General features: G+C 42.3%; 4 non-coding genes and 1 pseudogene across 4 annotated transcripts; 4 read left to right on the top strand and 1 right to left on the bottom strand.

Annotated features, from left to right (window-relative positions):
• Nucleotides 1-6,164: 6,164 nt before the first annotated feature.
• On the bottom strand, nucleotides 6,165-6,343 carry LOC134998599 (U1 spliceosomal RNA; annotated as a pseudogene).
• A 3,761-nt stretch (nucleotides 6,344-10,104) lies between these two features.
• Nucleotides 10,105-10,268, top strand: LOC134998928 (U1 spliceosomal RNA). Its single transcript, XR_010201090.1, has one exon. It is a non-coding gene; the product is annotated as a U1 spliceosomal RNA (small nuclear RNA).
• Nucleotides 10,269-10,420: 152 nt separating this feature from the next.
• Nucleotides 10,421-10,583, top strand: LOC134998364 (U1 spliceosomal RNA). The gene has a single exon (XR_010200645.1). It is a non-coding gene; the product is annotated as a U1 spliceosomal RNA (small nuclear RNA).
• Nucleotides 10,584-11,254: 671 nt separating this feature from the next.
• On the top strand, nucleotides 11,255-11,418 carry LOC134998959 (U1 spliceosomal RNA). The gene has a single exon (XR_010201120.1). It is a non-coding gene; the product is annotated as a U1 spliceosomal RNA (small nuclear RNA).
• Nucleotides 11,419-11,570: 152 nt separating this feature from the next.
• Nucleotides 11,571-11,734, top strand: LOC134998399 (U1 spliceosomal RNA). The gene has a single exon (XR_010200663.1). It is a non-coding gene; the product is annotated as a U1 spliceosomal RNA (small nuclear RNA).
• The last annotated feature ends 642 nt before the right edge of the window (nucleotides 11,735-12,376 follow it).

Genomic DNA, 12,376 nt, shown 5'->3' on the forward strand with positions numbered 1-12,376 from the left:
AAGTGATTTTATAAAAAAACAGCTAGGAAGCACAATTTAGCAGTGGGTTGCAGAGAAAAAGAAAAATGCTGGCAGAAAAATCCAATTGAGTGATTAAACAGCTCTTCATTTTCTGGCTTTATTTTTATAACAAATTTGTTCTCTGAAAAGTGTCCACAAAGCCAAGTATCTGATTAACATCTTTGTAGGGATGGTTTTTCACCTATTACTAAATTAAACTTGCTTCATTGGAAAGGCAGCAAGATGCATCCTCATTTCAATATCTACGGAAATAATACAGGTTGACACCAGGAAACATTAACGCCACTGCATCTTTGCTGTTTTCTCATGTGGAAGTCTGTTTAATGTGAAAACAAGGTGATATCTAATTAGCACACAGGTAAGGAATTAAGAACATCTTTATTTAAGGGTGAAGATGTTTCTCACAAAATCGTTGCCCCAATGCATCATTGAAATTCAAGCTGGAAAGATGATTTTAATATATCACTTGTACATTTTGTATTGCTCTTCTGGTGACAATGTAGTTTGTTTTTGTCAATTACCATTTTAATAATCGGGTAAAGAAAATTAATAGGATTTTTGAAAGAAAACAATACTGTCAATATACTATTAAAACAAATTAAAATGGTAAAAGTTATTGTACTTTAAGTAAAAATAAAAGAGCAAAAATATCAATCCCAGTTTTGGATTACTTTAATTAACAAAAAAAATGCATATAGCAGAGGATAGTTTCAATCTGCCTACCTCTGGGTTATGGACCCAGCATGCTTCCATTACAGTACTCTGCTGCACATGTAAGTGCAAGAGATCCTGAAGCACTCACTCATCATGGGAAAGTACCAATGTGTTTCTTCATTGGTTGATGGAAGAAACATCTTACAAAAACTCTCCACATTATTGACTTTTTAAAATGTTTCTAGGAATCGTTCTAGATGAATGCTTATTAGCCTTTGTCAGTATGTTCTTTTGCAAAGTGTCGCTGTGGCGCAATCAGTTAGTGTGTAAGGCTATTAACCAAAAGGTTGGTGATTCAATCCCACCAAGGGACTTAATTGACCTTGTTATCAGATTTTGGTGATCTTTAAGTAGACAAGTCAAAATTTCAAACCCCCTATTATGGTGTAGGGTACCTGGCCTTCTCTAATGTAATCAGAGTTAGATTTGATTCAGTGATTTTATAAAAACAGCTAGGAAGAACAATTTAGCAGTGGGTTGCAGAGAAAAAGAAATATGCTGGCAGAAAAATCCAATTGAGTGATTAAACAGCTCTTCATTTTCTGGCTTTATTTTTATACTAACAAATTTGTTCTCTGAAAAGTGTCCACAAAGCCAAGTCTCTGATTAACACCTTTGTAGGGATGGTTTTTCACCTATTACTAAATTAAACTTGCTTCATTGGAAAGGCAGCAAGATGCATCTTCATTTCAATGTCTACTGAAATAATACAGGTTGACACCAGGAAACATTAACGCCACTGCATCCTTGCTGCTTTCGCATGTGGAAGTCTGTTTAATATGAAAACAAGGTGATATCTAATTAGCACACAGGTAAGGAATTAAGAAAATCTTTATTTAAGGGTGAAGATGTTTCTCACAAAATCGTTGCCCCAATGCATCATTGAAATTCAAGCTGGAAAGATGATTTTAATATATCACTTGTACATTTTGTATTGCTCTTCTGGTGACAATGTAGTTTGTTTTTGTCAATTACCATTTTAATAATCGGGTAAAGAAAATTAAGTGGATTTTTGAAAGAAAACAATACTGTCAATATACTATTAAAACAAATTAAAATGGTAAAAGTTATTGTACTTTAAGTAAAAATAAAAGAGCAAAAATATCAATCCCAGTTTTGGATTACTTTAATTAACAAAAAAAAATGCATATAGCAGAGGATAGTTTCAATCTGCCTACCTCTGGGTTATGGACCCAGCATGCTTCCATTACAGTACTCTGCTGCACATGTAAGTGCAAGAGGTCCTGAAGCACTCACTTATCATGGGAAAGTACCAATGTGTTTCTTCATTGGTTGATGGAAGAAACATCTTACAAAAACTCTCCACATTATTGACTTTTTAAAATGTTTCTAGGAATCGTTCTAGATGAATGCTTATTAGCCTTTGTCAGTATGTACTTTTGCAAAGTGTAGCTGTGGCGCAATCAGTTAGTGTGTAAGGCTATTAACCAAAAGGTTGGTTATTCAATCCCACCCAGGGACTTAATTGACCTTGTTATCAGATTTTGGTGATCTTTAAGTAGACAAGTCAAAATTTCAAACCCCCTGTTATGGTGTAGGGTACCTGGCCTTCTCTGATGTAATCAGAGTTAGATTTGATTCAGTGATTTTATAAAAACAGCTAGGAAGCACAATTTGGCAGTGGGTTGCAGAGAAAAAGAAATATGCTGGCAGAAAAATCCAATTGAGTGATTAAACAGCTCTTCATTTTCTGGCTTTATTTTTATGCTAACTAATTTGTTCTCTGAAAAGTGTCCACAAAGCCAAGTATCTGATTAACATATTTGTAGGGATGGTTTTTCACCTATTACTAAATTAAACTTGCTTCATTGGAAAGGCAGCAAGATGCATCCTCATTTCAATATCTACTGAAATAATACAGGTTGACACCAGGAAACATTAACGCCACTGCATCCTTGCTGCTTTCGCATGTGGAAGTCTGTTTAATGTGAAAACAAGGTGATATCTAATTAGCACACAGGTAAGGAATTAAGAAAATCTTTATTTAAGGGTGAAGATGTTTCTCACAAAATCGTTGCCCCAATGCATCATTGAAATTCAAGCTGGAAAGATGATTTTAATATATCACTTGTACATTTTGTATTGCTCTTATGGTGACAATGTAGTTTGTTTTTGTCAATTACCATTTTAATAATAGGTAAAGAAAATTAAGTGGATTTTTGAAAGAAAACAATACTGTCAATATACTATTAAAACAAATTAAAATGGTAAAAGTTATTGTACTTTAAGTAAAAATAAAAGCTAAAATATCAATCCCAGTTTTGGATTACTTTAATGAACAAAAAAAAAATTCATATAGCAAAGGATAGTTTCAATCTGCCTACCTCTGGGTTATGGGCCCAGCATGCTTCCATTGCAGTACTCTGCTGCACATGTAAGTGCAAGAGATCCTGAAGCACTCACTCATCATGCGAAAGTACCAATGTGTTTCTTCATTGGTTGCTGGAAGAAACATCTTACAAAAACTCTCCAGATTATTGACTTTTTAAAGTTTTTCTAGGAAACGTTCTAGATGAATGCTTATTAGTCTTTGTCAGTATGTGCTTTTTGCAAAGTGTCTCTGTGGCGCAATCGGTTAGTGTGTTCAGCTATTTATCAAAAGGTTGGTGGTTCAATCCCACCCAGGGACGTAATTGACCTTGTGATCAGATTTTGGTGATATTAAAGTAGACAAGTCAAAATTGCAAACCCCCTCTTATGGTATAGGGTACCTGGCCTTCTCTGATGTAATCAGAGTTAGATTTGATTAAGTGATTTTATAAAAAAACAGCTAGGAAGCACAATTTAGCAGTGGGTTGCAGAGAAAAAGAAAAATGCTGGCAGAAAAATCCAATTGAGTGATTAAACAGCTCTTCATTTTCTGGCTTTATTTTTATGATTACAAATTTGTTCTCTGAAAAGTGTCCACAAAGCCAAGTATCTGATTAACATCTTTGTAGGGATGGTTTTTCACCTATTACTAAATTAAACTTGCTTCATTGGAAAGGCAGCAAGATGCATCCTCTTTTCAATATCTACGGAAATAATACAGGTTGACACCAGGAAACATTAACGCCACTGCATATTTGCTGTTTTCGCATGTGAAAGTCTGTTTAATGTGAAAACAAGGTGATATCTAATTAGCACACAGGTAAGGAATTAAGAAAATCTTTATTTAAGGGTGAAGGTGTTTCTCACAAAATCGTTGCCCCAATGCATCATTGAAATTCAAGCTGGAAAGATGATTTTAATATATCACTTGTACATTTTGTATTGCTCTTCTGGTGACAATGTAGTTTGTTTTTGTCAATTACCATTTTAATAATAGGGTAAAGAAAATTAAGTGGATTTTTGAAAGAAAACAATACTGTCAATATACTATTAAAACAAATTAAAATGGTAAAAGTTATTGTACTTTAAGTAAAAATAAAAGAGCAAAAATATCAATCCCAGTTTTGGATTACTTTAATTAACAAAAAAAAATGCATATAGCAGAGGATAGTTTCAATCTGCCTACCTCTGGGTTATGGGCCCAGCATTTTTCCATTGCAGTACTCTGCTGCACATGTAAGTGCAAGAGCTCCTGAAGCACTCACTCATCATGGGAAAGTACCAATGTGTTTCTTCGTTGGTTGATGGAAGAAACATCTTACAAAAACTCTCCAGATTATTGACTTTTTAAAGTTTTTCTAGGAAACGTTCTAGATGAATGCTTATTAGCCTTTGTCAGTATGTACGTTTGTAAAGTGTCTCTGTGGCGCAATCTGTTAGTGTGTTTGGTTATTAATCAAAGGGTTGGTGGTTCAATCCCACACAGGGATGTAATTGACCTTGTTATCAGATTTTGGTGATCTTTAAGTAGACAAGTCAAAATTTCAAACCCCCTTCTTATGGTGTAGGGTACCTGGCCTACTCTGATGTAATCAGAGTTAGATTTGAATAAGTGATTTTATAAAAAAAACAGCTAGGAAGCACAATTTAGCAGTGGGTTGCAGAGAAAAAGAAATATGCTGGCAGAAAAATCCAATTGAGTGATTAAACAGCTCTTCATTTTCTGGCTTTATTTTTATGCTAACGAATTTGTTCTCTGAAAAGTGTCCACAAAGCCAAGTATCTGATTAACATATTTGTAGGGATGGTTTTTCACCTATTACTAAATTAAACTTGCTTCATTGGAAAGGCAGCAAGATGCATCCTCATTTCAATATCTACTGAAATAATACAGGTTGACACCAGGAAACATTAACGCCACTGCATCCTTGCTGCTTTCTCATGTGGAAGTCTGTTTAATGTGAAAACAAGGTGATATCTAATTAGCACACAGGTAAGGAATTAAGAAAATCTTTATTTAAGGGTGAAGATGTTTCTCACAAAATCGTTGCCCCAATGCATCATTGAAATTCAAGCTGGAAAGATGATTTTAATATATCCCTTGTACATTTTGTATTGCTCTTCTGGTGACAATGTAGTTTGTTTTTGTCAATTACCATTTTAATAATCGGGTAAAGAAAATTAATTGGATTTTTGAAAGAAAACAATACTGTCAATATACTATTAAAACAAATTAAAATGGTAAAAGTTATTGTACTTTAAGTAAAAATAAAAGCTAAAATATCAATCCCAGTTTTGGATTACTTTAATGAACAAAAAAAAAAATGCATATAGCAAAGGATAGTTTCAATCTGCCTACCTCTGGGTTATGTGCCCAGCATGCTTCCATTGCAGTACTCTGCTGCACATGTAAGTGCAAGAGATCCTGAAGCACTCACTCATCATGCGAAAGTACCAATGTGTTTCTTCATTGGTTGCTGGAAGAAACATCTTACAAAAACTCTCCAGATTATTGACTTTTTAAAGTTTTTCTAGGAAACGTTCTAGATGAATGCTTATTAGTCTTTGTCAGTATGGACTTTTCGCAAAGTGTCTCTGTGGCGCAATCGGTTAGTGTGTTCAGCTATTAATCAAAAGGTTGGTGGTTCAATCCCACCCAGGGACGTAATTGACCTTGTTATCAGATTTTGGTGATCTTTAAGTAGACAAGTCAAAATTTCAAACCCCCTGTTATGGTGTAGGGTACCTGGCCTTCTCTGATGTAATCAGAGTTAGATTTGATTCAGTGATTTTATAAAAACAGCTAGGAAGCACAATTTAGCAGTGGGTTGCAGAGAAAAAGAAATATGCTGGCAGAAAAATCCAATTGAGTGATTAAACAGCTCTTCATTTTCTGGCTTTATTTTTATGCTAACAAATTTGTGCTCTGAAAAGTGTCCACAAAGCCAAGTATCTGATTAACACCTTTGTAGGGATGGTTTTTCACCTATTATTAAATTAAACTTGCTTCATTGGAAAGGCAGCAAGTGATGTCATCCAAGCAGTGGGTCAAAGTTGGCTTCAAACCTCGTCTGCTTATGAAAAGAGAAAAGGGGTATGCAGGGCATGGCGGCCTTTTGCGGTGCTTGGATGACCCCTAGTTCGCATTAAATAATGCAGTCGAGTTTCCCACATTTGGGGAAATCACAGGGGTGAGCATACCCAGAATGCAATGAATGAACCGCACCCTGGGAGAACAGTCTTCATGACCATGGTATCTCCTATGCAAAATAAGTATGATTTGGGATAGGGCTGGGGAGGGCCGCTGCTCAGGCACATCTCTGTCAAGTAAAGGAGATTCAACTGAGGCAGCACAAGGGAACTCTCATCTGGGGACAACAACTGCAGGGAGAACACATATTTTCAGATGAACATGGGAGGGCAGAAGGCTGCCTAATACTGAAGCACCCCCAAACAACAAACCAAATGCAACAACTAGTGCAAGCATTCCTGGGGGAAGGCCTGCAGCAGATGGATTTGCATATGGCGATGTCATCCAAGCAGTGGGTCAAAGTTGGCTTCAACCCTCGTCTGCATATGAAAAGAGAAAAGGGGCGTGCAGGGCATGGCGGCCTTTTGCGGCACTTGGATGACCCCTAGTTCGCATTAAACACCTCCACCCTCCGTCGGTGTGGGGCTCATGTTGGCTATGCCCCAGCCCCTGAAGGATTCAAGCTGATTTCTTGCAGCAGCTGGGCACTGTAACAGCTCCAGAGCTGCTCTGTAAGGCAAGTAAAAGGGTGTGGGCCCTGCAGCACTACCTGTAGTTCGCATTGTGCGAGACCCCTAGTTCGCATTAAACACCCCCACCCTCCTTCGGTGTGGGGCTCATGTTGGCCATGCCCCAGCCCCTGAAGCATTCACGCTGATTTCTTGCAGCAGCTGGGCACTGTAACAGCTCAAGAGCTGCTCTATAAGGCAAGTAAAAGGGTGTGGGCCCTGCAGCACTACCTGTAGTTTGCATTGTGCATTGGAAGGCACAAAGTAAGCAGACGGGAGGAGAAGTCAGGATAGTGCACAAGGGTATAGACGGGAGGGGCTCAAGAAAAAAGAAGTGGAAACAGACAGCAAACTAGGCTTCCAATGCACAATGCAAACTACAGGTAGTGCTGCAGGGCCCACACCCTTTTACTTGCCTTACAGAGCAGCTCTGGAGCTGTTTAATCACTCAATTGGATTTTTCTGCCAGCATAATTTTTCTCTTACGTCCTAGAGGATGCTGGGGACTCCGTAAGGATAGACGGGCTCCGCAGGAGACATGGGCACTTTAAGAAAGACTTTAGATCTGGGTGTGCACTGGCTCCTCCCTCTATGCCCCTCCTCCAGACCTCAGTTTACTACTGTGCCCAGAGGAGACTGGGTGCTTTTCAGGGAGCTCTCCTGAGTTTCCTGACAGAAAGTATATTTGTTAGATTTTTTTATTTTCAGGGAGCCTGCTGGCAACAGACTCCCTGCATCGAGGGGCGGAGGGGAGAGATGCACACCTACTTCTGTGAGTTGATAGGCTCTGCTTCTTAGGCTACTGTACAGCATTAGCTCCAGAGGGATCGGTACGCAGGTCTCACCCTCGCCGTCCGTCCCAGAGCCGCGCCGCCGTCCCCCTCGCAGAGCCGGAAGATAGAAGCCGGGTGAGTATGAGAAGAAAAGAAGACTTCAGAGGCGGCGGAAGACTTCATGATCTTCACTGAGGTAACGCACAGCAGTAAAGCTGTGCTCCATTGCTCCAATACACCTCACACACGGCAGTCAGTGTAAGGGTGAAGGGCGCAGGGGGGACGCCCTGGGCAGCAATATAGACCTCTCTATGGCAAAATAAATATATATGCAGCTAGGCACTGTATATATATATAAGAGCCCCCGCCATTTTTTTACTATATTTGAGCGGGACAGAAGCCCGTCGCTGAGGGGGTGGGGCTTCTCCCTCAGCACTCACCAGCGCCATTTTCTCCACAGCACCGCTGAGGGGAAGCTCCACGGACTCTCCCCTGCTTATACCACGGTAGAAAGAGGGTCTTAAAGAAGAGGGGGGCACATAATTAGGCGCATATATATATGGAAATACAGCGCTACTGGGTAAACATAAAATTATTGTGTTTTTTTCCTGGGTCATATAGCGCTGGGGTGTGTGCTGGCATACTCTCTCTCTCTGTCTCTCCAAAGGGCCTTGTTGGGGAACTGTCCTCAGATAAGAGGATTCCCTGAGTGTATGGTGTGTCGGTACACGTGTGTCGACATGTCTGAGGTAGAAGGCTCTCCTAGAGAGGAGCAGGAGCAAATTAATGTGGTGTCTCCATCGACAACGCCGACACCTGACTGGATGGATATGTGGAATGTTTTAAGTGCTAATGTAAACTTATTACACAAGAGATTAGACAAAGCTGAAGCTAGGGAACAGTCAGGGAGTCAACCCATGCCTGTCCCTATGTCGCAGGGACCTTCGGGGTCTCAAAAGCGCCCACTATCCCAAATAGTTGACACAGATACCGACACAGATTCTGACTCCAGTGTCGACTACGATGATGCAAAGTTACAGCCAAAATTGGCTAAATGTATTCGATATATGATTATTGCAATAAAAGATGTTTTGCACATCACAGAGTCCCCTGTCCCTGACACGAGGGTACACATGTATAAGGGAAAGAAACCTGAGATAACCTTTCCCCCCTCACATGAGTTGAACGAATTATGTGAAAAAGCTTGGGAATCTCCAGACAAAAAGCTGCAGATTCCCAAAAGGATTCTTATGGCATATCCTTTCCCGCCAATGGACAGGATACGGTGGGAATCCTCCCCTAGGGTGGATAAAGCATTGACACGCTTATCCAAAAAGGTAGCGCTGCCATCCCAGGATACGGCTACCATCAGGGACCCTGCTGACCGCAAGCAGGAGGTTACCCTAAAGTCCATTTACACACATTCTGGTACCTTACTCAGACCGGCAATTGCGTCGGCCGGGGTTGTAGCGCGGTGGCAGCATGGACAGATACCTTATCAGCAGAGATTGAGACCCTAGATAAGGATGCTATGTTATTGACCATAGGGCATATAAAAGATGCTGTCCTATATATGAGAGATGCTCAAAGTGACATTAGTCTACTGGGTTCTAGAATAAACGCTATGTCGATTTCTGCTAGACGAGTCCTATGGACCCGGCAATGGACAGGTGATGCCGACTCAAAAAGGCATATGGAGGTTTTACCTTACAGGGGTGAGGAATTGTTTGGGAAAGGTCTCTCGGACCTAGTCTCCACAGCTACAGCTGGTAAATCAAATTTTTTGCCTTATATTCCCTCACAGCCTAAGAAAGCACCACATTATCAAATGCAGTCCTTTCGATCACAGAGAAACAAGAAAGTACGAGGTGCGTCCTTTCTTGCCAGAGGTAAGGGCAGAGGGAAGAAGCTGCACAACACAGCTAGTTCCCAGGAACAGAAGTCCTCCCCGGCCTCTACAAAATCCACCGCATGACGCTGGGGCTCCGCTAAAGGAGTCCGCCCAGTTGAGGGCACGTCTTCGAGTTTTCAGCCACATCTGGGTTCATTCGCAGGTGGATCCCTAGGCAATAGAAATTGTTTCTCAGGGTTACAAGCTGAAATTCGAAGAGGTGCCTCCTCGCCGGTTTTTCAAATCGGCCCTACCATCTTCTCCCCAGGAAAGGGAGATAGTATTAAATGCAATTCACAAATTGTATCTTCAACATATGCAGATGAGGGTTCCAGCCAACTTTGGCCCACTGCTTGGATGACATCACCGTATGTAAATCCGTCTTCTGCAGACCTTCTCCCAGGAATGCTTGTACTAGTTGTTGCATTTGGTTTGTTGTTTGGGCGTGCTTCAGTATTAGGCAGCCTTCTGCCCTCCCATGTTCATCTGAAAATATGTGTTCTCCCGGCAGTTGTTGTCCCCAGATGAGAGTTCCCTTGTGCTGCCTCAGTTGAATCTCCTTTACTTGACAGAGATGTGCCTGAGCAGCGGCCCTCCCCAGCCCTATCTCAAATCATACTTATTTTGCATAGGAGATACCATGGTCATAAAGATTGTTCTCCCAGGGTGAGGTTCATTCATTGCATTCTGGGTATGCTGACCCCTGTGATTTCCCCAAATGTGGGAAACTCAACTGCATTATTTGTGGTAGTGGGGCACTGTGTTTGTGTTTTCCTCTTGTCAGCTCTGGTAAAAGTCAGATTTCTTTGTCTCAGATCTTCCTCTAGCCTTGTTCTTCTTTCGAGAGTTCCATTGTGCTGCCTCAGTTTGATCTCCTTCACTTGACAGGGGGGTACCCGAGCAGCGACCCTCCCCAGCTCTAGCCCAACTCCTACATACCTGCCAGGTGAGATACTATGATCATGAAGGTGCTTCTCCCAGGGCAAGGCTCACCCATTGCACTCTGGGTGTGCTGCTCCTGCGATTTCCCCAAATGTGGGAAACTTGACTGCATAATTTGTGTTTCCCCTGGTCGGCTCTCGTATAATTCAGATCTCTTTGTCTCAGGTCTCTCTCCAGCCTAGTTTGCTGTCTGTTTCCACTTCTGTTTTCTTGAGCCGCTCCCTTCTATGCCCTTGCGCACTATCCTGACTTCTCCCGTCTGCTTACTTTGTGCCTTCCAACGCACAATGCGAACTACAGGTAGTGCTGCAGGGCCCACACCCTTTTACTTGCCGTACAGAGCAGCTCTGGAGCTGTTACAGTGCCCAGCTGCTGCAAGAAATCAGCTTGAATGCTTCAGGGGCTGGGGCATAGCCAACATGAGCCCCACACCGAAGGAGGGTGGAGGTATTTAATGCGAACTAGGGGTCATCCAAGCACCGCAAAAGGCCGCCATGCCCTGCATAACCCTTTTCTCTTTTCATATGCAGATGAGGGTTCCAGCCAACTTTGGCCCACTGCTTGGATGACATCACCGTATGCAAATCCGTCTTCTGCAGACCTTCTCCCAGGAATGCTTTTACTAGTTGTTACATTTGGTTTGTTGTTTGGGGGTGCTTCAGTATTAGGCAGCCTTCTGCCCTCCCATGTTCATCTGAAAATATGTGTTCTCCCTGCAGTTGTTGTCCCCAGATGAGAGTTCCCTTGTGCTGCCTCAGTTGAATCTCCTTTACTTGACAGAGATGTGCCTGAGCAGCGGCCCTCCCCAGCCCTATCCCAAATCATACTTATTTTGCATAGGAGTTTCCATGGTCATGAAGATTGTTCTCCCAGGGTGAGGTTCATTCATTGCATTCTGGGTATGCTGACCCCTGTGATTTCCCCAAATGTGGGAAACTCGACTGCATTAATTGTGGTAGTGGGGGACTGTGTTTGTGCTTTCCTCTGGTCAGCTCTGGTAAAAGACAGATTTCTTTGTCTCAGATCTTCCTCTAGCCTTGTTCTTTTTTCGAGAGTTTCCTTGTGCTGCCTCAGTTGGATCTCCTTCACTTGACAGGGGGGTGCCCGAGCAGCGACCCTCCCCATCTCTAGCCCAACTCCTACTTACCTGCCAGGTGAGATACTATGATCATGAAGGTGCTTCTCCCAGGGCAAGGCTCACCCATTGCACTCTGGGTGTGCTGCTCCTACGATTTCCCCAAATGTGGGACACTTGACTGCATAATTTGTGTTTCCTCTAGTCGGCTACTCGTATAATTCAGATCTCTTTGTCTCAGGTCTCTCTCCAGCCTAGTTTGCTGTCTGTTTCCACTTCTCTTTTCTTGAGCCGCTGCCTTCTATGCCCTTGTGCACTCTCCTGACTTCTCCTGTCTGCTTACTTTGTGCCTTCCAACGCACAATGCAAACTACAGGTAGTGCTGCAGGGCCCACACCCTTTTACTTGCCTTTCAGAGCAGCTCTGGAGCTGTTACAGTGCCCAGCTGCTGCAAGAAATCAGCTTGAATGCTTCAGGGGCTGGGGCATAGCCAACATGAGCCCCACACCGACGGAGGGTGGAGGTGTTTAATGCGAACTAAGGGTCATCCAAGCGCCGCAAAAGGCCGCCATGCCCTGCATACCCCTTTTCTCTTTTCATATGCAGATGAGGGTTCCAGCCAACTTTGGCCCACTGCTTGGATGACATCACCGTATGCAAATCCGTCTTCTGCAGACCTTCCCCCAGGAATGCTTGTACTAGTTGTTGCATTTGGTTTGTTGTTTGGGGTGCATTAGGCAGCCTTCTGCTCTCCCATGTTCATCTGAAAATATGTGTTCTCCCTGCAGTTGTTGTCCCCAGATGAGAGTTCCCTTGTGCTGCCTCAGTTGAATCTCCTTTACTTGACAGAGATGTGCCTGAGCAGCGGCC

The sequence above is a fragment of the Pseudophryne corroboree genome, unplaced genomic scaffold (assembly GCF_028390025.1).
Source record: "Pseudophryne corroboree isolate aPseCor3 unplaced genomic scaffold, aPseCor3.hap2 scaffold_149, whole genome shotgun sequence".
Classification (NCBI taxonomy): domain Eukaryota; kingdom Metazoa; phylum Chordata; class Amphibia; order Anura; family Myobatrachidae; genus Pseudophryne; species Pseudophryne corroboree.